The sequence below is a fragment of the Sabethes cyaneus genome, chromosome 2, assembly GCF_943734655.1.
Source record: "Sabethes cyaneus chromosome 2, idSabCyanKW18_F2, whole genome shotgun sequence".
Taxonomy (NCBI): domain Eukaryota; kingdom Metazoa; phylum Arthropoda; class Insecta; order Diptera; family Culicidae; genus Sabethes; species Sabethes cyaneus.
Window position 1 is genome coordinate 20,242,437 of NC_071354.1, and position 27,813 is coordinate 20,270,249.

General features: G+C 40.3%; 1 protein-coding gene across 3 annotated transcripts in view; it reads right to left on the minus strand.

The window, feature by feature from the left end:
• LOC128734326 (ecdysone receptor) overlaps positions 1-27,813 on the minus strand; it is a 599,356-nt gene that overhangs the window by 527,437 nt on the left and 44,106 nt on the right. Inside the window, exon 2 of one of the 3 annotated variants that reach the window (XM_053828458.1) lies at positions 26,151-26,174. The exons of 1 other annotated variant lie outside the window; for it this stretch is intronic. The gene's annotated coding sequence lies outside the window, so the exon portion shown is untranslated. Of the gene's footprint in view, positions 1-7,523; positions 7,659-26,150; positions 26,175-27,813 lie in introns of those variants that run through there. One more of the 3 variants, XM_053828460.1, reaches the window with a different exon arrangement.

Below are 27,813 nucleotides of genomic sequence, written 5' to 3' on the forward strand. Positions count from 1 at the left end.
CATCACCTAACTGACAGTACAACTTCAAATTAAGTACTAGAGGTTTTATTACACTCGTCGAGCTAGTACCACTCCTGTCCTAGCACGAAATAAGTCTGTTGATAATCCAAAAATTCAGGATGAGGGTAGAAGCAGATGGCACTGAGAATAAACTCATGCTGGAGGCACGTGACATCGAATTACCAGGTGTTTCCGAGCTTATCAACCAGACTTCATCATTTCACATTACTAGATTAGTTCCCAATTCCACCTGTTTCTTTCTTTTCTAGTTTTTATTTTTCTCAATGATTTATTTCGGTATGGCGATAAAGCGTCACCCATGTATGTTCCTTAGGTTTGTTTCTTGAAATTACTCCAGAGTTCAAAGTAGTACGTCTCCATATGAGCCGTTCCGAATTATAGTGGTCTATTGACCATTCAGCACATTTTACAGGAGACCCAATTGCCTAAAAAACTTAATAATAAATCCTTTCATTTATTTTCTCTAAACCAAGTGTTCTAATGTGCAGGGTATGAAGTGATTCAACAAAAGTTCAAGTTTTGCCAAATAATGTGATTTATTCACACCAATATACATAGACCACTATGATTTCATATTTACTTTATCTACAATCCCCAAAACGTTCCGCAACATGGTGGTCTATGTCGATGGGATTTGTAAATGTCATTAAATGATGCAAAACCTTTTTGAAATGGGTATTGGTGAAAGAGTGACGACTGAGTATGGGAAAATCGCGTTCTGACGTCATTTCTGAATCAAAGATGCGACTTCCGGTTTTCTGAAAATGACCGCATATGACTAAAAATAATGCCAAATTCCTACAATATGGGTAAGATGAAAGGGTTTAACGAGTAGAAGTCGAACATTGTGTTCCAATGTAGTTTTGAAATTAGCCTTCCGTTACTCGCGCTGTTGTATTTTGTACAACACTTGTAGATTTTTGGATGCCATTTTGTTTCAAAGTAATAGATCGATGTCAAACCAAAATGTATTCTTCAATTAACATTTTATGAACAAAATGACATAATTATTCAATACATTAATGCTTTAAACTGTTTAGCAAAACAGATGAGCATAAACCAAAATCGCAGAAACGATGCAAGTGGCATGCGAAGGGTATGGGATACCGCACTTGGTCCCTACTGGAATTTTCTCTTATTTCTGCATAAGGGAAAGTAATTTCTGTATACAGGAAAGTTATTCAGCAGTTGATGGTCATTCCGCAGGTGTGCAAAAGTTCATAATTTCGTGACTTCACGGCGTTATGGGCTAGTTTTCTGAATGTGTTCTATCTACGGAATCTGTTTATTTGTAAGATCCTGTTTCAGAAAATGTTTCAGTGGACCAAAAATGCTAGGCTGATTAACGGAAGTATCCAATTTTCACACTATGTATCATCACTGTACACAAAACTTTCTAAACATCCTGCTCAAGTAAATCAAAACACCACATCAGCCCTACTTTCTAACCACAGATGCCCTACTTCCTGCCAACAGCAGAAATCTTATCATACTTTATGTGATGAGATGATGTTTTAAGTGAAAAATATCTAAGAAAACAAGATAACTGCTAGAAAAAAATTTAATTTATAGAATGTTACATCATTTAGGAACGATAAAAGGATCTTTCCAAGTGCAGCAACTTGAATATGACCGCAATTGTAAGATGTACAATTTACAGCGGGTTTTGGCACCGCCTGGTGGCAAACTTATAAAATTTTATTCCCCAAACGAAAGGTCTTAACCTACTGATTAACTTTGCTGAAGACAGTAATTTTCTATACAGCCAGGATTCCGAGATATTCCGAGATAAAGAGTGTTGTACAAAATACAACGCGCGAGTATCCGTGTTACAAAAGTTGGCGCGAGTTAACGGAAAGTTGACGGAAAGTTAAAAATGGTCGAATATCGGTTATTAGAATTTTATATTAGAATCTATATTAGAATAGAATCTATATTAGGAATTTCTACACAGGCCTTTTCTCTAATTGGATCATCCTTCTCCTCCATACACCGTTCATACATACACCGCCATAAAAGAGGCCAGTACTTTCAAGTCCCCGTCGAGCATTGTCCACGCTTCGTGCCCGTAGAGGATTACCGGTCTTATGAGCTACGCCTCGTCTTTGTACCAAAACGGAGCCTACGGTTCATAACTTACACAGAAAAATACATCGCCGAATTAGATATTTAACGACTCATACTCCGTTTAGCCCTAGAACCGCATGAGTTCTATCTCACAGGCCGTAAATTGATTGTGACAATCGGTTTTCACCATCGGCTTGATGATTCCCACAAGGTAGTCAGTTTAGACTGTTAGTCTTCCTGCTGTACTTCAATGATATCTACTTTGCACTGAAAGCTTTTCGTTGGATGGTAAATGGTTGAATAATGCTCTCCAGAACTATCACGAAGTTCTACAGCCTCTTCTTCAGCAACTCCTATCTCTACCTTCTCGTGGTACCATCAGGGATACGTTCCTTAGTGGAAATCGGACAACCGGTGGAAACTAGGGTCATATGCGGACAGAGAAGGGGGCACTCATGCGAAGGCTGAGTGTAAACTCTCCTGCAAGACGGTTCTTGTAGGAGGTAAGACTACTAAGAACCAAAGCAGAGGATCCAAAGCCTCTAAAGGAGGATGGTTTTAATAGCTGTTATCCATGGCTATTATTTAAAAACTTGAATGGATAAACTCCTAATCCCTAAAGGTGTGACGCGACCCGTGCCGAGGGATGAATGTGGGGGGGGGGGGGTACCATAAATTCTCTCGCCGCAACGGAGCCTTTGGAGTACCAGGGCGCCCTCCACAGTAATTTGCCCTTGCTGCATCAAGTCGGTCACTGATGCAGTGAACGATTTCTTACCGTGCATGCTCTCTCTGCCGAAAAAACAAAGAAACGAATGAGGTGGAGAGGAGAGTAGGGGAGAAACAGGACTTGAGTGATGCGCTAGCAGAGGTTCAGTCCTGATCCTCGTCTATCCTCAACACGCCAACTCGTGAATCGACAACTTTCTATTTACGGGTCGAGATTCACTCTGCCTGATCTCTGACTGTGTACTGGATGCTGTGAGCTGAAACAAAAGGAGAGTCGAACAGTTATGGCCAGTAGGATGGCTGTACAATCGCTCAAACAATCTAAAAATATATAACGTCGAGTATGAGGGTTACTCAAAAGTTGCTGAGTCTCAATAAGAGAGATCCCAGCATGCTTATTATATAAAATATAAAACGTCGAGGATGAGAGTTACTCAAAAGTCGCTGAGTCTCAATACGAGAGATCTCAGCAAGCTTACCTGTCTTGCGACAGTACTTTGTCCGAGTAAATAACATCTTCGGAATCTCGGGTTCGTACAAGATGATATTTTACCTCGGAACTCTTGCTCTGCAATCGTGCAGTATCTCAAAAAGGGGAGATCTGGTTGGCGTCGCCGATCAGGGTACTAGTCATAAACCTAGTCATCCCTGATTGGCACATGTTTCGCTCCAGCTACCAGCCTGTCACTTCCTCAATAAGTGATAGGTAAGGTTGAAGCGTATAGTAAAATAATAAAACGGGGCATACCACAATAGTTCAAAATACTGGACGCAGTGGTAAGAGTACCCAACAAAGGAGCGAAAGCTTTTCGTTTATCCTTCGCCAACGATTGGAATATTAACCTAAACGTCGCACTATGGGCAAAAACGAGCGAAAAAACAGACGCAATTAAGATACAGCCTGCAGGCTGATAAAATGGTGATCTTATGTAAAATTTTCCGGAGAATCTCGTGGTGCTCACCCCTTTCCTGTTTGCCATCAGGAAGTGGCTAATTTTGCTCATTTTCCACTATTTTTGATATTTTTTCACACTTATTGGACTATACCAAGCTAGACTTCGAGAAATAAAACTTAAAAACCTGATAATTTCATGTAGAAATGTCCGCAGAATCAAATAGGGTTTACCCCATTTAGTTTAGAGCACAGAGTTTCCATTGTTGTGCAGCATATGCGCATTAAATTTTATCGTACGTATTGGAATAAGTAGCTAAAAGTAACGTGTCATCAAATGTTTGCAAATTTTGAAAACATGTTACATTTATTTTGTGTTTGATTAATCAATCTTAGTTTTTGTGGCTAAATCGTTCTAGTTACATTCAGACATGAAAACCGAATAATAATATCTTCCTTTCTGCAACTCACAGTTTGCTTTGATAATTTTTTTTGATGACAAAAATAAAAGCTAGAAAACGGCAATACCGCTTCGCATAAAATAATTTAATAAAAATGATTCGGTGTTGAATTATAATATTTTTCATAATAGCAGCAATAAATCTGTTTGGTCAGGGTGACACCATGCTAATAGCACCATAAAAGATAGAACTAACAGTTTTATTGCGGTTTGACAAGCAGCCGTTATAAGATGAACTTTGATTGGTGAGCCTTATTGTATTGTTAAGTTCCATTTATAGTAAGTTTATAAGAGATGTGTCGCAAACAACCAGTTTTATCGTGGCAATTTAAACAACCACAATAAATTTGCATTATCAACCGTTTTATTATGGTTTTATAGCTAGCTATAAGTAGTAGTTTTTGACTTGAATCATCTTGGAATTGCGCAGCACCATGATAAAACCAGAGGGAATGATTCATACCGCAATAGAACCTTTATAAAATTCAAATAAAACCAAAAAAGGCCTTGGGTTTAAACGTCCTTTCTAAGACTTGATACTTTCTATATCGACAGACTTCACAGCCGGTTATTAGAGTACAGGACTGTTACGGGGCTAGTGCAACAATCCTACTGTCTCTATCTAGCAGTTACCGCCTAATAAAACCAAGTGACTGTTACTAGTAGAACTGTTACTTGGGATATGCCCTGTCTACAAAACAGGCAATCAACTCAAATGCTGCAGTTTTTGGAATATTACTCTTCTCAGCTCTGTATTCAAAATTCTCTCCCGCATTCTGTTTCATAGACTAAGCCCCCCTCAATTGACCAAATAATCACCTTGCGATAGATCTTCAATAAACCAAGGTTCAGAGTTCAAGGCAGTGTAGGATTCAGTTAAACGGAATGAGCCGTGGCGGATTATGCTTGAACATGGTTTTCCAACAAAACTGATCCGGCTGATACGTGCTACGCTTTAATTTACAGTCAGGCGTCAGAATAGCAGGTGAGATATCGGACTCATTTGTGACGTTAGATGGTTTAAAACAAGGCCGTTGGCAATCAAATTTGCTGTTCAACATTGAAATGGAAGGTGTTATTCAAAGGAAGGAAGTTGCCAGAACTTAAACTCTGCCGAAACACAGCATATTAGGCTTGGTAGAGAGTCTGAGGGCCCCTCGAGTGTTGGAACTGTAGTGGCGAGAGATGAAGATACTTTTGTGATCGACAAATCCATAATGGTACGTCAGTGACAAGTGACAGCGATGTGAGCCGTGAATTAAAAAGTCGGACAGCGGCTGCCAATAGGGTCTATGCCAATTAGCGTCTTATAGAGCGCTAGTTTTCTACGGAGTTGTAGGCTACAGGATCTCAGCTGTTTATTTTCTGTGGAGTAAGGAAGCTGGCTACGTAATCCGTAGAAGGCCCTGTTGGCAGCCGCTATCCGCCTTTTTACTTCACGGCTCTCATCGTTGTCACATGTCACTAACGTACCAAGGTAAACAAATTCGTCGACCACTTCAAAAGTATCTCCATCTATCACCACCGCAGTTCCAACACCCGAAGGGCAAATTCGATAGTCCGTCACCTTGCTTCAAACCATCGAACGTCACAAACTAGTCCGATGTCTCACCCGCTATCCTGACGCTTGATTTTGAACCATCAAGGGTAGCACGTATCAGCCTAATCAGTTTTGCTGGAAAACCATGTTCAAGCATAATCTGCCACAGCTCGTTTCGTTTAACTGAATCGTACGCCGCCTTGAAGTCTGTAAACAAATGATGAGCCTGCAAGTTGAATTCCCGGAATTTATCGAGGATCTGTTGCCAGGTGAACATTTGGTCCGTCGTGGAGTGTCCCTCTCGAAAACCGCACTGTTATTCGCCAACAAAGGTTTCCTGCAACGGCCTCAGTCTGAGAAACAGTATGCAGAATTGAGTAATACCTCAATAATTGCTGCATTCTAGTCAATGTCGAGTCGAGAAATAAATCATCCAGTTGAAATAGCTGAACAAATAAATTTTTCGTGCCAACGTAAGAGCATCACAATCACTAGACACGATCGCGGACAAGATACAACACTTATAACTCTTACAAAATGTCAAAAATAAAACAAATTATGATTTTGATAAACTTGGCGTGAATGAATATTTGCTGGTCTGGGTCCAATTTTACCTAAACGGTCGTAACATAGCAAAGCAAAGCCATGGGAATAAACGTCCCGTTAAGAACTTGACCCTTCTTTATCGACATACTTCGCAACCGGCTATTAGAGTACAGGACAGTTACGGGGCTAGTGCAACGATCCTGGTGACTCTATAGCAGCACCTCTCAGCCGAGATTCAAACATACGACGACTGGTTTGTTAGGCCAGCATCGTACCCCGAAGCTAACTGGGCGGTAACATGTCTGTCACTTTTCATATCCATTTTCATTTTTGTCTTGCGTTCCACGAGGAAGCCACCGTGGGTCGTTTTCATTCTTGCTTTTACATGAACAATTTTCATTTCACGTTTGCGCTTTTTTCTTAGTTGATTTTTTGTTATAGTCCCAACTTCTTATTTGGGGCTGAAAACCAATTTGGTTTATTGGGTTAAAAATCTCTCCCTCACTCATATAATAAAAATATTCCAAATCTAAATTTTATCCTAACGAATTTTTGATTTTTTCTGACAAAAGTAAATAAAATAAACATAAATAAGAAGGAACATACATCCAAGAAAAATATATTTGAATGGGAAATTTTTTAATTTAATTTACATTAAGCAAACGAAACACATAATCGAATCAACCAAAACTTTTAAAAAATTCACTTCGTACTCAACCTGGCCAGCTGCGGTCAGCCACTGCTGGGCAAGTCAACTGGTTATTAATGATGATTGAATCTATTAACAGCTTTTAATGTGATACTGTAAATTGTTCTAATTTAACTAACACACCTCATAACAACTATTGAGAACAATTACTTTCGACTAGCGAGTAAATCAGTAGTAGGAACACCTACCTAATGAAGAGAATAATGCAAGGAGAAGCTGAAAGAGAATGTCGACAAAATAAAAATTCTTGTGTTAATTATAATGCCCATAACGTGCTCCATTTATCCCGCATTAAACTTGTTTGAACGACTCAATAATTCTGAAGGAAGACTTTATTACACGGTAGAAGTGAAGTAGAGTAGATCATCACCGATTGGTAGAGGCTTGCAGTAGACTTGATAGACAATGCTGAGGAGATAAAATCAACTTCATCACCCATCAGAGAGAACGAACGCATTTCTGGATAGAACACTACTGCCTGCCTGTACCGTACCTAACCCAGGACCGATACATATTCTTGAGCGTAGTTTTCTTTGTCATCTTCATCACTCCATCCTACCTTTTGCCTCGTCGATGACTCGTCGATCGGCGGTGGCTCCGGACGTTTTCCTTCCGCTACGCACATACGCGCCCGAATAACTGTTGTTTGATTACGTTTTGTAGAATTAGTTTATTGCTTCTCCCGTTCTTACTCTCGCAGCAACAACCAACCGGGTGCGTTTCCTCCTCCTCCTCCTCCGAAGCGAGAACTGTTTATTCTTATAATTTGATTTTTTTTCTCTTCTCTTAATTTTACTTCGCGGTTAGACTCAACTCAGCTGGCTTGCCTTCTGATGTAATGCCCGTGGTTTCATTGGCTTTTCATCGCCACCATTTATCTTTGCTTTTGGGATCTTCTTCCCTACTGCTGCACTGTGCTGCTGTTGTTCAGCGCTTTGTGTCGAAACGACTCGCACTTAATTTCTTCGCAGCCAGCATAGAATACACTTCATTTATACGATTTAAGATGCATAATAGCCCAGACGGTGGGGAGCTTTTTCACTTTTGTAAAACGAATTCGGCTGCTCGGTTGGATGCACACTTCCACCTTTTACTGTGATGAATTCTTCACAAACAAACCAGAAAACATTATTGCTTGCCTCGATTTTTTTGTTTTACCAGCAGCAGCAGCATATGGGGAATTATTTTTCAAACGGTTTTCCACCAACACTGCGGTCTCTACGATGAACTGACCGCCTCAGCTCAGATGCAGCCTCTCATGATGCCGCAGGCAGGCGGCAGCTCGTTCGGCATACTTTTTCATGAATGGCCCCAAAACGGCAACAATAACAAACCACCGACACAAACATTCGAGAGCACAAACACTACGACACACAGAAGCAGCACCAAACCAGAAGGCGCTCGCTCGCACTCGGGCTAGATCAGAGTCGAAATCGAAACCCAAGGGAAACACCGCACAATCCGATCGGGTGGGATTCGTTATGCAGCCGAACAGGAATGGAAAAATATCGACACTGATTTTTCGCTGACCACAGAAGCGTTTGTATTTTTTTTCGCGGTCACTATTAAGTATCCAGTTCCAGCTCGGCACACTATGGCCCTGGACTGACGGCAGGTGACGAACGGTGTTCAAACATCATTAACTTTAGTAATCGCTATTCTCACGTATCAATTTAGTCCATTTCGAACACGAACGAAACGATCGTAACCTATCGAAAGTTACTTCACGCACCGTTTTGAAGTGCACACAAAGATTCACTACCGAGCGAAACAGCGCCAACAGAAAAAAGACGCGCGACCGTGCGAATCAGTAGACGAGGAGAGACTGACGTTTTAGCTCCACCAAGCACCAAGTGCAAAACGGGCAAATCGTCTGCGTTTCGTTCGTTTGGTGTGCATACAATGAGGCGACGACGACGGCGACGAAGTGAAGTAAAGTTGGGTCAAAAGAAATCGAGAAAAACATCGCCGAACTCCCGCGAATAATCGAGCCGGACGGGCGGACGACGGGCCAGCCGCGGAGCGCAGCGGACAGGGTAGAAGTAGAAGCATAAAATGCACCAACACTAACACCACCATGTGCGCGCCGCGGCTCCCTCCGGCTATGAAAGAGGGTGGGCGGTAGTCGTGCCGACTGGCCGGGGAGCAACAACTACAGTAGTCTATAAGCGCTGCGCTCCCCATTGAGTGCCGTTTGGGTCGATTGTGCAGTCTGTATGATGATGTAGCTTCGCGCGAGAGTGGCATGATGGACGGAATGGCGATGCAGCTGATCGGGGAACTCACTCTCATCGGAGTATGAAAACGCAAGTACCACCGTGAGACGTAGACATAGACCCTGGACATGCGAATTGCATGTAGAACCCTTAAAAAATGGATAATTACAGTCTTATCATGTGATACGAACTGACTATCTCACGAAACTTTACAAAGTATAAGCCAGGCTAATCTACGGGGATGCATACAAGGTGTTAAATAAAGAAAAATTCGCGTTATTTTTATGAATCTTCTTGTGAAGAAATATATTTCAATGTATCGCGTAAATTTAAACTGACAGCAAATAAATTCTATTTGCAGTTCTCTTGCCAAAGATAGAACAAAAATCTTTTCCATTTTTACTATTAATTGCAATGATATATTGCATTTCAGTTTTATTTGTTTTTTTTTCAATTCTTGCTTAGTATATTTCTTGTTAAGTATATTTTTTTTTACTTTTGTGAAGGTTTTCTTAATATTTTTGAATCACTTCTATTAGTTTTGTGTCAATTGAGTTTCATGTTTTCCCTGTACAGGGATACTTCGATATAAGACAATTTATATTTTCGCGTTTATACAATACGCCTAAATTGATGCAATATATTGCTCATTATTCACAGGTGAAATGAACTCAGCATTGCTAACTATTTTTGTAAAATAGCTTAATTTTAAAAGCAGGCAGTTTTAAAAAACTAAACTTTGAGATCTAAAATATCAATCAAGAGCAAGAAAATTGACTGACAGATTCGAGCAATCAGTTTTTTTAAAAGGTAGAAAATTGAAAAAGACAAACACTGTCAGCAGTCCAGTAGTCGAGACCATGGGCTGACATCGTTGATGTCATCAACGGCCATAGCAACAGAAATACGTGAACGTAGGTCACTTCCACCTCATTTTGAGGAAAGGAGCGGGCGAGATCTGCAGAGAAGCACTCGACTGGAATTCGCAAGTGGAGAATTAAAGATCTCTGATTTCAGCCTTTTGTTCTGTCGGACCGGCGGATTTGAACACATAAGTAAGTAAGTAACTAAGTCCATGGACCTACAGATAAAAGAATACTTGCTTACTTACTTACTTTACCACCCGAGAGCCGTTTCGGCTCACACAAGTCGGCTTCTATCTGGTCGAGCCATCTAGCACGTTGGACCCCTCTATTCTTGGTGCCCGTGGGGTTCTCGAAGAGAACGGATCTAACTCCACAGTCGTCCCGCATCCTTGCGACGTGACCGACCCACCGTAGTCTCCCAACTTCCGCCAGGTGTACGATAGGAATCTCTCCAAGTAGTGCCTGTAGCTCGTGATTCATACGCCTCCGCCACTCTTCGCTTTCCGTTTGTACTCCGCCAAAAATTACTCCGCAGCACCTTTCGTCCAAATGCGGCAGGTGCACGTATCTCTTGTCTTCCGTAAGCAAAGTTGGCTAGTCTTGCTGAAGATCGTTCCTCTCGTTTCGATGCCCGCCCGCCGGATCACACCTTCAATAGCGATATTGAACAACATACAGGACAGTCCATCTCCTTACAGCACCCCTCTGCGAGATTCGAAGGGACTCGAGATTGTCCCCGAAACTCGCACGTAGCACAACACTCGCTCCAGAGTAGCTTTGATCAGCCGCGTCAGTTTATCCGGAAAACCGTACTCGTATATTATCTGCCATCGCTGTTCGCGTTCAACTGTTCATATGCTGCCCTGAAATTCACGAAAACATGATGCATAGGCACGTTGTACTTTCGACATTTCTGGAGGATTTGTCTGAGAGTAAAAAATTTAATCCGTAGCAGCACGAGCCCAAATAAAGCCCGCCTGATACTCCGCTACGAATTCTCTTGCTATTGGAGAGACGTCGCAGCAAAATCTAGGAGGCGGCGTTGACCAACATGATGCCGCGGTAATTACAGCAATATAGCTGGTCACCCTTTTTGTAGATAGGGCAGACCACACTTTCCATCCACTCCTCAGGTAGTTTCTCCTTCTCCTAAATCCTAGAAATTATCCAATGAAGTGCCGTTTTCTAGCGGTTCTCGGCCATTTGGTAGAGCTTTGCAGGAAATCGGTCCTTTCCGGCGGCTCTATTAATCTTTAGCGGACGAATTTCTCGCCGGAGTTCGGGAGCCGGCACGCTGTTGTCGTTTGTAAGCACTCCGAGGTTAAGATTGCGGTGGACTCCTGCTGCTATATCGCCGTTGAGGTGCTCATCGAAATACTGCTTCCATCTGTCGACCACCTCGCGCTCGTTCGTGATTAGATCCCCTCCCTCGTCCCTGTAACATGTCACACATGTCAGGTTAAGGTGTGTAGCCCTTGCGAGTTTGGATCACCTTCTCGTAAAACTTGCGTGTATCATTAGCCAGGAATTGTTGTTCCAGCTCTTCACGATCTCTGTCTTCCTTCTGGTGATTTTTCCTCCTCAGGATCGTGGTCAACTTATTCCGCGCTCGTCGATACTTGGCCAAACTCTCTCTTGGGGTATGCTTAAATAGTTTTTCCAAGTTCTCAAGCTGAAGCGACCAGCAAGCAATTGTCATAAATAATCCTACAACTCGACCACGATAGACCTGCAAATGAGATTTTCTCAACTTACACACAGTGGACCTTCAATCCATCCCTTTCATTGCATGTGGGAGGAGCATGGGAGCAGTTGATCTGCGCTGTCAAAAATATCCTTGTCACAATACAATCCAGCAGACTCCCATCTGATGGAGTCTTGCAGAAAGCGCTAGTGGAAGTTGAAACATCGATCGCTAACTAGTAGCGTAGCCAGAAAATTTTTCTGAGAGAGCGGTGTTTTTAGCTGCAAAAAAGTGTCAAAGCCTAACTTTAAGGAATCCAATCTAAAAATGGAGCTTTATTTTTAGTCTACAGGGATACCTCGATATAAGACAATTTATAATTTCAAAAAGTTGTCTTATATCGAGATTGTCTTATATCGAAACATGATTTTTTCCCAAAAATTTGGCATTAGCAGTCACCAATTTTGCTCTGTGTTGTGTGTTTATGTTTTTTGAACTATTTAATATTGTTTGAGCTATTAGTTGTTTACAATTTTTAAGATTATTTCGAAATAATGAACAAATTTATGGCGCCGCTTTTGGAATGGAAAATGTGCTCTGGTATCGTTACCAACTGTGTCAAAGGGATTTGTCTTATATCGAGGTAAAAATTGTCTTATATCGAATTGTCTTATATCGAGGTTGTTTTATCACGAGGTTGTCTTATATCGAGGTATCCCTGTAATGCTTTTTTTGTTAAAGCTGAGAGGGAACTAAAACTAAATCTCCCTCATTTAATCAAACAAACAAGATCGATATGTGAATGGGCGGCTCTAATGAAAAGTAAAATCAAAAAACAATTAACTCGTACGCAAGGTGTAATTTCGCCTAAATAGCAAACTAGCTCAATATTTGGAAGCCAATCAAGATCCAATATCAAAACTTATTAAAGACATAGCGAAAGGTAAAATTTATCTACACGATTGCTACATGCTATTGATCTCCAGAAACTCTTCTAAAAGAAGCACTTGACAAGTAAGCTTCGTGCTTAGCTATCCAATTTAGCCAAATCGATTCGCTGAGTCGCCAACAAGCAATAATTATCGGATACATAGCGAAGAGCAAATTTCATTCGCCTGATTTCTACATAATAAACAGGTCTATTTTATGAAAAGCTGATTATAGAAGTACGATCAAATTTTTGTAGCTGCAAACCTTACAAAAACGGAAAACCATTTCTGCATTTCTTTACAATCGAAAGACGATATGCTCGTATTACTGAAGAATTGCTATTCCAACTTATGGTGGACAATTTCGCGATTGTCTAGTAGCGAGAAAGATTATCTGCTTAGTATTAAGCGATGAATCAAGTAATTCACTGCACATAAACCTATATCCGTTTGCGATATCGTAGTTATTGTCGAACCGAAGTTGCCCAGTAATTGCTTGCCCAAAGGCAGGGTAGGGTATGACTATGATGGACAAGTGAGTCACTAATATTTTTTGAAATGGTGGTTCTACAATTGATAAAGGGACGATAGAGGAAAGTCGTGATTTTTTTTTGGAGTGGTGAGGAAAGAGCGGGAAGGTGAGGGGGGTTATTGGTAGCTACGCTTAACAAGTTGTCATTATGACTCCTAACTTTTGTCCAATGCTGGAAGGTGCATGGGTCGAACCAAGCTATGATTTAAGATTATAACCGGCAGGATGACGACACTATTCAGGCCCTTACGACTTACAAGGTACTGCGCGTGACGCTGTTCATCTGTCAGCGTGTTAGCCGCGATTCTCAGCGCGGCTTTTCGGAGAAAGGTTCCGTTACTATGCAATAGATCAAACTCGTGCCTTTCTCCTAGAGCGTTCCTAATCTAACCAATTGAGGGTCAATGTTTGGGAATAACACTGGTTCACTCAAAGCTGTAACATTGCCAAAAAGTGATTATTCTTGGCCAAGCCTATCTTGCTGGTTAGCTTGAAAAATGAATGTTCTACCATAACTCCGGAACTCCGGACTCCATCAAACTTGGCATACGTGTTTCTTGGCATGAGAGGATAGTCATAAAAAGCAAAGCCTTGGGTTTATACCGTCTTCAGACATTACCCTTCTTTATCGACAGACTTCGCAGCCGGCTGTTAGAGCACAGGACAATTACGGGGCTAGTGCAAAGGTCCTACTAACTCTATCTATCAAGCACCGCCTAGCCGAGATTCGAACACACGACACCTGGCTTGTAAGACCAGCATCGTACCTCGAAGCTAGAGGGTAGTCATAGGATTTACAAAAAGTGAGACGTATCTTTTCAAGGGGAGCGGGGGGTCCAAATAAGTAAAAGGAGCGGTGATTCTCTAGCATACAGACCGATAGCAGATGTACAATGACAAAAATAAGAATTCTAAAAAGAGGGGACACTAAGGGGAGGGCGAGACCAAAATAAGAAAAAAACGGCTCCATTTTGTTTGGATGATTTAGATTTTTAGATTTTTTTAGATGAAAACATATCGACAAATAGTTGAAAGATAAAAAGAGAATGACCTTCTGCGAGAGCGGAGGTCCAAATCTTTAGAATATAAAAGTGAACATATATCTGTATATATAGGTATTTGAATGCACCGCCATAAGTCCGAAACGCTTGGGAGATTCGAGACAAATGGGAGTCGATTAAATCGGGCTCAGTAATACTAATAAACCAGAAAAGTGACTTACAATGAACCTCTTAAAATACACCAAAGATGACCTGAAGTTGTCAAATTTACTTTCGTATTCAACATGACCACTATGAATGTTTGTTTGATGTTTGTTCAAACTGCGAATTTGGTTAAAGCCCGTTATTCCGAACCTGGTTAAATCCGTAGAACAGTACATGGCGTTTTCATTTTTTTTTAAGATTAGAGACCAGGTATAATATACGACAAAACATATGGAAAAGAAGTGAAGTTCAGATTAGAAATAATCAACAAGCATATTACGAACGTACGAATCCAGCAACTATAGAACTGGATGACATGGTATACTTGAAAAACGAAAATAAGTATAAACTAGAAACAACATTGCTTTTTATTTACCGATACGCGGTCAATTTTACTTACTTCCCATGGAATAATTAGAACAATTTTAATATTTCAGAAAATTTTTAAAAGCTTCAAAACCAAATTAAATTATTTCAGAGAGCCACAACAGACAATATGAAATATTCAAATCAAGTTAATTTTTTTGACACGGAATGCGTTCATAAATACAATCTGTGTTCGATGCACCTGTGTAAAATCAGACAACTTTGTGCATTGTAATGACACAACATACACGAAAAAGAAATCTTTGAATTTCTGTTCCAAAGATGAAAGAATACATTTCGAAACGTCGACGAAAATAAACATTTTCCGAATGCAACATACTTTTTCTGAAAAGGAGAAGGAAAGGCAAAACTAAAAGACTATTCCAGCTTGGGTAAAGAGGAACATTAAAAATAATAATTGTTCAATAAGTGTCAATAAGTGTTACTTTAATGGCTCTCCTTTACCTCATTTTCTGCCATTTCCCCATCACACCTTGTCTCTCCGGAGATACTGTCATTACCTTTTCCCTCCATTTCCTACAGTTCCCTCCGTCGTTTGTAAAAAGCTATTGACTCTGACAACCTCTCCCAGCCGAGATGAGAACATACGAGGACTGGCTTACTAGACCAGCATCGTACCTCGAGGCCAACTAAGAGGCACAAACTACCTCTAAGTCAACCGGGAAGCACAAATAAAAAGCTACTGTTATAAAAATGATTAACAGTGTTAGTTCATAAGTCTTGAATAAAGGAATAATTCAGTGTATTCCGTTATTCTTCTCAAACGGGGTAGGTGTGGCATAATCATCCAAAGGTTTACGCTATACATTTAGACTTTTCCAATGTGTTTTAAACTAAGTCGTCTTCACGTTTGTTCTACGATACTTGGTTCACAAAGGTATGATTTGTTCTTGTTGAAGGAAGGAATTTTCAGGAAAATTGATTCGTTTCGGTCATAGCTAAAGAACGAAAACAAATGCTATCGAGAAATTTTAAATATAGTATAAAACACAGACTAGGCAGAAAACATTTTTTAAGCTTTTCCACGAAGTAGAACATAGTTTTCCCGACTTTTCTTTGAAGCAATTTTTTAGATGTTGTTCCTCAATGGTTGAAGAAATTCGTTTACATTTTCTTGAAAAGTTTTTTGCTCGATGATATTTGGTTTACGCGCTGCATGTTTGAAATAAGCGATTTGCATACAAAAAAAAGCAAAGCTGGAAAAGCAAATTCGCAAGTTTAATTTGCTTTTTCTGCGATGAATCTGAACGTTTCGGGTCAATTTGTACAATAATTTTGGAATATATTCTTCACAAAAAATTTTGATTTTCCGGAAATTCGAATTTACGTTTTTGAACGGCTTTTTTATATAATCACTACACTTTAACATAGCTAAACACCAACAGGACTGCAGCAACTATAAAACTTTTCTATAGAAAGCATAAGAGTTTACTATTATTGTCATTATTGTTAGCTTTTATCCTGAAATCTAGCAGTAGCTAGTGCCATATGCACTCTTTCCTCGCCCGTGAGTTCCTTTCGATCGTAGCTCAGTGGCCAGCCGAGGTTCCACTAGTAGGCCACTCACCTGCGCATAACCACATAAACAGCGTACACAAACACACCCACACACTCACATTCGATCCGCGATCCACCCACTCTTCACTGTCGGTTCGCGTTCGTTCGTTCCAGCATTCATTTGGATCGCATAGAATTGAATGTTGCGTTTTTCTCGTATTTCCCATTTCATCGGCGTCAGTGCGCGATGGTGTGTCTCGTTCCCGATGCCATCATGATGGAAAACCGGTTCCCATGTCGAACGACAGACAGCGCTGTATCTTTTCTGCGTGTTAGTCCAATCGCACTCTTCAGCGCGACCGTCGTCACCGCCGGCAGGAAGGAGCAGAAACGTGCTCGTTTCCGCAATGGTACCGGTACAACACTAGCGTTTACACGCGGTGTTTTAGAATGGAAGGCTGCCGCTCCCCGGAATACATACAAGATGTACCTACCACCTTCGTGTGCTTCGGGGACGATTCGCGCTCGCACGGTCACGGAGCCGCAGACTGTCGAAGACGGAGTCGAAGATGCTGCATGTAAACAATAAATGCAGCTCACGTTGCACGTCTACCATGGATAGCGTTTCTCCGTCTGCACACTTCCGCTGAGCAATGTTAAGAATGCGTCGTAATTTAACGGAATTACTTTGTTTCGCACTTTCGGCAACCAGTTTTGCTCGTCTCGTACTCAATTTTTAACTTTCACTCGTCTGAACACCGAGTTCTGGAGTTTGATCTTCTCTGTTCCTAACATTGTTGAAAATAACTAACATAATCAGGCAAGTTTCGAAGGAGTGTGCTAACTTATAGGTACTTTATTAGGGTGCACTCAGCGTGCACCCTAATACAGTGCATAAGAAAATTAAAGTTTTCCCCTATCCTCTACGGAGCAACCCCCAAAGAAGAATAAATCACAATGTTTACATCACCGAAAGTAATAACATTTCACCATGCACACTATTTTGCCCTTCCGGTGCCGGAAGGAAAGCGGCAAAACTGACCTACAATGCCTTTGACCTCATTCCAAACGACACAACTGGGAAGGCTGTAGAAAGAGGACGCAGCAATGTCATCGCAGCACCGCACCGCGTAAAGGGGGCGGAGGAAAAGCTGGCTGAAAGGAGCACTTGCGCTTGTTTTCCGACCGAAAAAAAGCATCACTTAGAATTATTATCGCATGACTTTATGCGGCCGAGCCGGGGTGGTGGGCGAGTGTCGACTCGAGAGCGTACAATAAAGCGCAATTGCAAATTCCGAACGCCACACCCCACACAAGTGTGCGCATAAAGGATGTACTGCCCGTCGGAACTTTGTCTGTCGCTTTGGCTTATAAGCTTCTAATTTATTGTAACTTTTTCGTTCTACTACCCCGAGCACTTCGCAGCTATAATCCATACTGTCTCGGTCGGGTACATTCCCGCCACGAATCAGGCAGGATGTCAGCCAGCATTCAAGGACGACTGTTCCGGGAGGGATGCTACCGCCCTGCAACATGATGATGTTATCGTTGCGATGAGTATGTGTGATGCCGATGGGGAAGGGTTTTGATGCGTTTTGTTCGGAAAATTGCGAAGCTCGGTTTAAACTAGCATCGAATAATCTACTCGTTGATTGAGCTTTTTATTCGTTATCCTCGTTTTCGCCAAAGTCATCGTTGTATGTTATTATTACGGATCGTTAGAGATTTATTGATCTGCTAAGAGGGCAAAACCGGATTACGAGTGTCGTTAATGGTCGGCAACCTTGGACTAAATTTTCCTTAGCGTCATCTTCTCTTAAAAAGAAGCGTGACTCCGTGAGCTATTCAAAATGATCATCATGTTTTCGATCGGTACATTCAGTTGCTGTCTGGCGGTGACAGCAGAAAAATAAAATACCAAGAGCCCAGCTAGCTTGTGCATTCTTTATGTAGCCATTCGAGGCAATCTAGGCAATTGATTACCACGATTTTCCTCGTGATAACCGGCAGTTTATCATCTTTTGCTGTTAACAAGTTCTTTATCGCATGTTTAGCATATTTTTTGTACGAGATGCAATGTTTAAATTATAATTAGCTGATACTCAATTGTAGCTTGATCAATAAATAATTTATAGAATGGCATAATAATGAAAAAAGTTACCTGTAAGTGCTTGCTAATGGTTATAGCAAGCTCGTTTATCATTATATCGCACGAAGGACATGCTACTCAGAACAGATTGAAATAACAAAATTGGTCTCGTTTGTAGTTTAACAAACATAACAAGTCCTATGACTTTTTTTTTTATATTATGCAAACATATAAAATAGTAATTCTATAAGTAATTCTATTGAACACCATGAACATCACTGGACAAATAGATCATTCATTATCCACTCAAACATGCGGAAGTAGAAATAAAAATTCATTTCAATGGTTATACATAGGTATATAGAGTATAGAGGGAAGTCCTCTATGGCCGGACACCAGGATTTCTCAAAAACAAAGATTGATAAAAATATTTGCAAAGCATGGAACAATAGCATATTGCAATATTTCATGGTGGCCCAATCAAGATGTCTTTTTTTCAAATGGTAAACAAATGAGGGCTCTCATACCGTTCAACCATCAAAACACAAAGTCTCTGGAAATCCTCATAATAAAGCCAAGGTTTTTATTAGCACGTGCTATAATGTGAGAATAGTCATGTTTAAAGAAGAGGTGTGAGTCTAATAATACACTAAGGTCCTTAATTACTGTGACTCTTTCAAGCATTTCGTCAGATACTGTATAGTTGGACAATATTGAGGTTTTCTTATCTTTTACCAGTTTGAGAAAGAATTCAAGAATTATTGCAGTTCAATGCAGTCCGTAATAGTTCGAACGACAAGAAATAATTTCAAATCGTCAACGTAAATGAGTTTACTACCAGGCGGGATAATAAAGCACACGTCATTGAAGAATAAAGAGAACAGCAGCAGTCCCAGGTTACTCCCTTGCGGCACACCAGACAGGGTAATGAAACTGTTTGACTCAATGTGGCCTAATTTTTCAGAGAGCGAGCGGCTAATGAGGTAAGATTTAGGCTAGTCAGTAAAGTGTATTGAGTCCCCGAGACGTTTAATTTAAGCTTTAGAGGGTTTTAACTTTTTCACAGGCTCAAATACATCTTCGTTGGAAAAACTAATACCACATAGGTTACTACTACACGAGAGATATCACGGAGGGCATCTTCTCTTTGTGTCCAACTAGCTGAAGTCGAATTTAACACGCTCGAAAAGCGTTTCGCAAATTAGGCGAATTCAATATTTTGTGTGGCGAGCAGCATATCCTGGCAACAGCACGCAAAATAAAGCAGTACTTTGCCAAAAGCTCGTTGCAATATGGTTATGTTATGTGTTCATTTTAATTGATACATTTTAAGGAAATAACCAAGCATATAGGCTAATATAAAGTTAATTTAGACGTATGACTACGTGTTTGTTTTCTATATTGGGGTGCATTTTAGAGACCTAGATTTTAGAGAAACTAGAAGGGGACATGTAACGAAAAGTGGTTATAGTTTGCACGCTTATAACTCAGTCTTCTCTCAATAGATTCTAGGGTTATTGGTATCAATCGGTTGGAAATTTTTCTAAGAATCCATTACAATGCAGTAGATTACATGTTTCTCTAACAAACTTTGAAATACACTGAAGTCGCTTTTTACGCAGTTTTTTTACGCGTCTATTTTCGCGAATTTCGGAATTTACGCGTATTTCGGAATTTACGCGGTTTTTTTTTACGCGAATTTCGGAATTTACGCGTTTTTTTTTGCGCGATTTTTGGAATTTACGCGGTTTTTTACGCGAATTTCGGAATTTACGCAGTTTTCGGAATTAACGCGGTTTTTTACGCGAATTTCGGAATTTACGCGGTTTTTTTTACGCGAATTTTAGAATTTATGCGGTTTTTTACGCATATTTCGGAATTAACGCAGTTTTTTAACGCGAATTTCGGAATTTACGCGGTTTTTTTACGCGAATGTCGGAATTTACGCGGTTTTCGGAATTGACGTGTTTTTTTTACCCGAATTTCGGAATTAACGCGGTTTTTTTACCCGAATTTCGGAATTTACGCGGTTTGTTTAACGCGATTTTCGGAATTTACGCGGTATTTTTTTACGCAAATTTTAGAATTTACGCGGTTTTTTTACGCGAATTTCGGAATTAACGCGGTTTTTTTACGCGAATTTCGGAATTAACGCGGCTTTTTACGCGAATTTCGGAATTTACGCATTTTTACGCGAATTTCGCAATTTACACGGTTTTTTACGCGATTTTCGGAATTTAGGGTTTTTTACGCGAATTTCGGAATTTACGCGGTTTTTTAACGTGATTTTCGGAATTTACGTGGTTTTTTACGCGAATTTCGGAATTTACGCGTTTTTGTTTTGCGCGATTTTTGGAATTTACGCGGTTTTTTTACGCGAATTTTAGAATTTATGCGGTTTTTTACGCATATTTCGGAATTAGCGCAGTTTTTTAACGCGAATTTCGGGATTTACGCGGTTTTTTTACGCGAATGTCGAAATTTACGCAGTTTTCGGAATTGACGTGGTTTTTTACGCGAATTTCGGAATTAACGCGGTTTTTTACGCGAATTTCGAAATTTACGCGGTTAGTTAAACGCGATTTTCGGAATTTACGCGGTATTTTTGTACGCGAATTTCGGAATTTACGCATTTTTTACGCGAATTTCGGAATTTACGCGGTTTTTTGCGCGATTTTCGGAATTTACGCGGTTTTTTTTAACGCGAAGTTCGGAATTTACGCAGTTTTCGGAATTGACGTGGTTTTTTTATGCGAATTTCGGAATTAACGCGGTTTTTACGCGAAGTTCGGAATTTACGCGGTTTGTTAAACGCGATTTTCGGAATTTACACGTTTTTTTGCGCGATTTTCGGAATTTATGCGGTTTTCGGAATTGACGTGTTTTTTTACGCGAATTTTAGAATTTACGCGGTTCTTTTACGCGAATTTCGGAATTAACGCGGTATCTTTGTACGCGAATTTTTAGAATTTACGCGGTTTTTTACGCGAATTTCGGAATTTACGCGGTTTTTTACGCGATTTTCGGAATTTAGGGTTTTTTACGCGAATTTCGGAATTCACGCGGTTTTTTTTTACGCGAATTTTGGAATTCACGCGGTTTTTTTTACGCGAATTTCGGAATTTACGCGGTTTTCGGAATTGACGTGTTTTTTTTACCCGAATTTCGGAATTAACGCGGTTTTTTTACCCGAATTTCGAAATTTACGCGGTTTGTTTAACGCGATTTTCGGAATTTACGCGGTATTTTTTTACGCAAATTTTAGAATTTACGCGGTTTTTTACGCGAATTTCGGAATTAACGCGGATTTTTACGCGAATTTCGGAATTTACGCGAATTTCGCAATTTACACGGTTTTTTACGCGATTTTCGGAATTTAGGGTTTTTTACGCGAATTTCGGAATTTACGCGGTTTTTTAACGTGATTTTCGGAATTTACGTGGTTTTTTACGCGAATTTCGGAATTTACGCGAATTTCCGAATTTACGCGGTTTTTTACGCGAATTTCGGAATTTACGCATTTTTTTACGCGAATTTAGGAATTTACGCATTTTTTACGCGATTTTCGGAATTTAGGGGTTTTTTTACGCGAATTCCGGAACTTACGCGGTTTTTTTAACGCGATTTTCGGAATTTACGTGTTTTTTTACGCGAATTTCGGAATTTACGCGGTGTTTTTTTACGCGAATTTCGGAATTTACGCGGTTTTTTACGCGAATTTCGGAATTAACGTGTTTTTTTACGCGAATTTCGGAATTCACACGGTTTTTTTTACGCGAATTTCGGAATTTACGCGGTTTTTTCACGCGATTTTCGGAATTTATGCGGTTATTTTTACGCGGGACGTATCCTTCGCGTAAAAAGCGACTTGAGTGTAATTGAAAAATGTTAGGGATTGTCTAACTAGAAATGCTCTGTGATTGGTCGGAATAAGTAGTGCTGATTTGCCGTAGCGATAAGGATGTTTCCATACTACAAGCCGTACGGTAGTATACAACTGTACTTAAATTTACACTCATTCCAGTTTTTACAGTTGCATTCAATGATTCTCGTTACATTTTTCCTTCATTTTAATATAAAAAAGTGACAAAGCCCACTCGTCCCAACAGGTCGAGGATTCACAACGACGTTCAGACTTATACTAATTTAATATCTGTGCTTGGGAAGTACACCAGAAAAGGTGACAAAAGTCCTCTCGTCCTAACAAAATTGCTTAGGACCGCTGTAAACCTAGACCAATTTAATGTCTGTGTTAGGGAAGTACGCCAGAAAAAGTGGCAAGGGGGCATAGTACTTTTTACACCATATTTTTTGCCTTATTTCAAATATTTTTTTCTCGATAACGCGAAAAGCGAATCGATTCGGGTTTTTTGCATTCAAAACATTGCACTTTATACTAATATTTACAATTTTGTTTGCATATGTGAACCTCTACCCCTCTCCCCTACGGCTCCTTGAACATGATCATTCGAAAAAACATGATTTACGGTACCATGGATTGGCGCTGGGGGGCTTATCCGAATTGAAAAATTCCAAAACGACATGAAAGTATATTAAATTATCTCGTGTTTGACCCATCCTTTTTTTTTAAATTCGAACGCATAACAAAATGGCGGATATTCAAACATAAAAGTAACGTTTTTAGTCGAAAAAATTGACTTTAAACATTTCTAAAAAATACAAAAATTGTAATATCAAAAAAAAGGATGGGTCAAACACTAGATAATTTTGTTGGCTTTAAAACAAAAAAAGAATCATTAGAATTGCTTGAGCCGTTCTTGAGATATTTATGGTACCGACTTTCAAAACCTGGTTTCGAGAAAAACGACGTTGAACTTTTTATTCGCCGTGTAATCGCTCCAGACATGCGCGGTACAAATAGCTGTAACTTTGTCAATTTTTGGAATTCATCGAAATGACTTGAAACACGTATGGTCAAAATGTTAATCTTTCGAAATAATCAATAAAAAAAATTCGATTTTTTTAAATTGAAAAAGTACTATGCCCCCTTAAGTCTCCTCATCCCAGCATGATTTCTTAGGAGCGCGATGAACCTAGTCCAATTTGAAGTCCTGAAAGTGAACAGTTATAAAAATGTGAGCGACCAACGCTATCTTTCGGCCGGTTGTATCCATATACTGAAATAATTTATTAAATTTATATGAAAAAGGGGTTGACGAAATATTCATGCATGTGACGTGATGCAGCAATTTTCAAAGTGAGGAAGAAAAAAGGTTTTGGGCATTAAATTTATTGCTTTTCAATTAGTTGCATGCTATTGTTTACATACTTTCGACCAGTCAACCAGTGGCAAATGATAACCCATATTATTTATTTATTTTTTCCGTTCAACCATAAGTTGTGCGCTCTATGACAAATATTTTATACTTTGAGCAAGACCCTTAAACCAGTTAACATCTGTTTCAAGCTAGTTACCTAAAATTGACTAGCGCTACAAGTCACACAAAAATTTTCAACTTGCCGTCGCTAATCGCCAGAAGAAGTGTGATGGATGCCTGATGAAACTTTTAGTGGAACTACAAACTCTAAGAGACGGATATAATTGTTACACAGACGTACAGATATACGTAGTCCTACGTGAGCCCCTCGTTCATGCCCTTAGGCACAGACCTTCATACTTTTTTCTCAGTATCATGCAGTTCACAAAAACATTTATGAGCTTTTTGTGTTCCCCGTAGTCTGAACGAGATTCGATCAATACAAACATTTATAGGCCATCAGTATAGTACATTTGTGAATACAAGAAACAATAAATACCGGAGATTGCTGCCTTGTGGAACGCCAGATTGAATAGAGAATTCACTTGATGTTGCATTACGTAGTTTCACTCACAAAGGCGATAATTAACCAGATATGGTTTCAACTAATTCACATTGCTCGCTGCGGCGTCTGTACACTCCATAATCTACAGGGTGTTGATTTAAGTTCCAATTCAACCATTTTATAGCTAATAATAAGCTACACAAGTGCCACAAATGAAATGTCGAATTTGTTTATTCAATCCGGATTGGAACTGGATGAACTTTTTGTGTTCATTTGCTCCTCTCTGACAGGTAAAATTCATCCAGTTTCAACCCGGATTGCATAAACAAATTCGACATAAGTTTTCAAATCAAGCTCAGACCTCAGCTTGGCTGAGGTGGTACGGCCAAATAAGTAAAAATAAGTAAAAGCAGAGCACAAGGAGTAGAACAGCCCTAACTGTAATAAACTGAAACAAAATCGAAGCCCTCAAAACAAAAATTTTCGAAACATTGTAACAATTCGATTCTGGTGGGAGACATCGAAACGGGTAGTAGACAGAGGCGGGGGGGTGGAAACATTCCAAAACAGTTGTGGCTGATCCGATGCAATCATTCAACAGCACTCTTGTCTGTGTTGTCTGCAGTGTGCAGTTCTCGTTCTGGATGCGCATTTTGCTGACCCCAGTTGCCTGTCGGTAAATATATTTCGCAATATATTGGCTGCGACTGCGACACTCACCGACTCAGCGACAGCGGCGACACGACACGGTAAGCATTATGCACTTTCCGTGTTTTTATTTTGACAACCAAGTGCATCGCATCGGCATTTATGGTGCGACGGGAAAAAACTGGTTCCGATCCGACGACGTGACGGCAACGGGAGGCAATTTTTGCGCGTCTTCTTTGTTTTTGGCCCGTACCCGTGGAACCCCCGCTCTGTTGACACGGTGGTTACACGGTGGTGTTTTGTGATGGCATTGCAAATTTTGCAAAATCAAGTCCAATAAAAGAGCAATTTATTTTCATTCATTTTTAGCCGTACTTGCTAGCCTCGACATTACTGGGTCAGACGCGAATTGGGGTCTCCCGGGTTGTGATTGGAGACCGTGCAGGGTTTCAGCTCCGAGCAGAAAGTTGTAATGTCAGCACAAAGTATCTTACGAAGTAACTGCATTAGAACATAAATTTATAATATGCGTTACTGGAAGACATCCTTTCTGAGAGCACGTCCAGTATCCTAGCAGAGCAAGCTAGCAGCTTTGATTAAACGATTGTTCGAGATTAAGGTCATATTGAAGATAATTTTGCTCTTGATCAAAGGACTGGTAACATAGAATGGAGCCTCGTGCTTAAATTTTATTAACAAAAATACCATTACATTTCCATTCCAAACAACGATGTTGAACAGATATTAAATGCAGCAGCTTTGTTTCCCCATTCGAATGATGTCTTCCGAGCGTTGTTACATTCTCCTGGTACAAGGTCCCTACCAAGGAAGACCTTGGTTCACTTTAACGATCGTAATCGCACCCATCCTGGTGATTCAATGGTTATCACCCATAGAGAAAAGTTATCGTTGACAGCACATGCTACCGGCACCGGCAACTCAATTTTGTCCCGAACTAATTTCCGACAGGGGATTGAGTTTTGATGGCGGTAAAACTTGTACAGCTTATATCATGAGACTTTGTTCACACTTCAGTTCAGTTTACTGCTACACACAGTTACTGAAAGGTGCACCTTCCTTCAGTAGGACTGGCAGCTGGTGACAGGGCGAACGAGCAAATATGACGGAAAAGTTTCGGTTATTCTAGTTAAAGTTTGTCTGCTCAGCATCGCCCGGATTACCGGTTGTCAATTTAATTCAAATTTTCTCCAGCAATGGATAGACAACCCGCAAGCTCTTGTCTCCTGTCTAGTCATCCGGAAATGAAGGTCAACTGAACTTGCAACTTTGTCCGTTGTTGAAACAAACCGTAACAATGACTTAGAATGTTAATGAATAATTTTACAAACCTTATTATTAACTGGTGCCGTCACCTGTAAAAAAAAAGAAAATAAAGACAGTATTTTAGAGCACGAAAGATATAATTTTGAAACTGGTTCAGGTCATTTACCTATTAAGTAAACAGTTAACAGTATCGTAGAAAAAGTGGCTAAATTATAATATTGAGATTATCGAAAAAAGTCACCCCAAAAACAAATTCCGCAACAAAACAGCTGCAGTAAACAGTTCATTGTACCAAAGCTCGAAACGTTCACCTGTCTATTCGGTGGCGCATCATCGCACTTTACCTCCGTGAAACCGGAGTCCTTCCAACGACATTGGGGGGGGGGCACAACGAAAAAGGATACCATCAAAGCTTGGCTTGTTGCTTCAGTTTCGATGCACATACCGAAAAAGAAAAGCAAATCCTTTCGTCCTCGCTAAACGATTATGCACACAGCTTGGTCGGTTGTAGAACCTAAGGTTATTTACCATTTACCAAGAATGAACGGAGTTCTAATCTTCGCTCTCAATCATCGTCATCGGAGCGTTGTCGTCGTCGTCGTCGTCGGGTACCGCACCGACTACTATAATACTGACATTTACATTTAAGTGGTTTCCTTCCGTCCCGCTTGCACACCGGAGCGGAGTGGAATACGTTGAACTCTTATCAGCACGTTCGGAGATCCCCGACCCAGGGCAACAACATGCGAGCCTTCCTTTTGTGTGTGAGTTGTGCAATCAGGCGCGCCGCGCGGTGGAGGAGCTTCGAACTTCGACTCTGATAGTGGCGCGGTAAATGGGATGATAAAAAAGAATGGAAATGCTCCGAGAAACAGCACAACAGCAATGTTGACCGGAATTGGTTTTGATTTACATACTCGTGTGTGAACACTAATTGGGAGAATACTTTATTTCCTAGAAGATGGGTCTTTTTATCGTCAACCAGAACTGACAACCGGAACCGTAAGTCGGACGTGTCTGGCGAATAGGCAAGCTTTCCGATTGCCCCAGCACGTATGGACAGTAATTCAATCAGAGCACAACAGGCACTAGGATGCTTCTAAGGATTCGAAAGATCATAGGAAGATAGGAAGCTGAGCATACACGACGGATAAAGCGGCATTCTTTGAAATGGGATTTTTTCCTGTTCATTGAGCAAAAGGAGGGTATTTTTCGAACTCAGTCCGGTGCAAATGCGAATGAACGAAGGAATGCCGTTAGACTGGCGTGACCTGTGCGGGTCGGTCGAGAGTCACTGGCTTGAGATAATGCCCTGTATTTTTTTATTCGAGAGCAGGTTGAAAGTGCCAGCCAGTGACATTACCTCGCATAGTTCGTTGGTTTGATTGGAATGGCATTTTCGAGCTTATTAAAATCAGAGGATTCTTGCGAAGGAAAGCATTTTTATAAATCTCGAAATAAACTCATTTAATGTTAAAATTTTAGATAGAAAAACGCCTTTGACAGAAGATCAGCAACTGCCATGAAAAGAATTGTTGAAGAACCTATAAAAACTGCACTGGAAAAATATTGCCAAAATCCTTTTCTCCGATTTTTTATACAAGCTTTCTGCCAAATGCATGAATTTCCTCTATAATAATCAATTCGTTATTTTTTACATATCTAACGTTAGAAGATAGTAAGACAATGATAGCGTTGGGGCGAACCAACCACCGGTTTAAAGCCCCA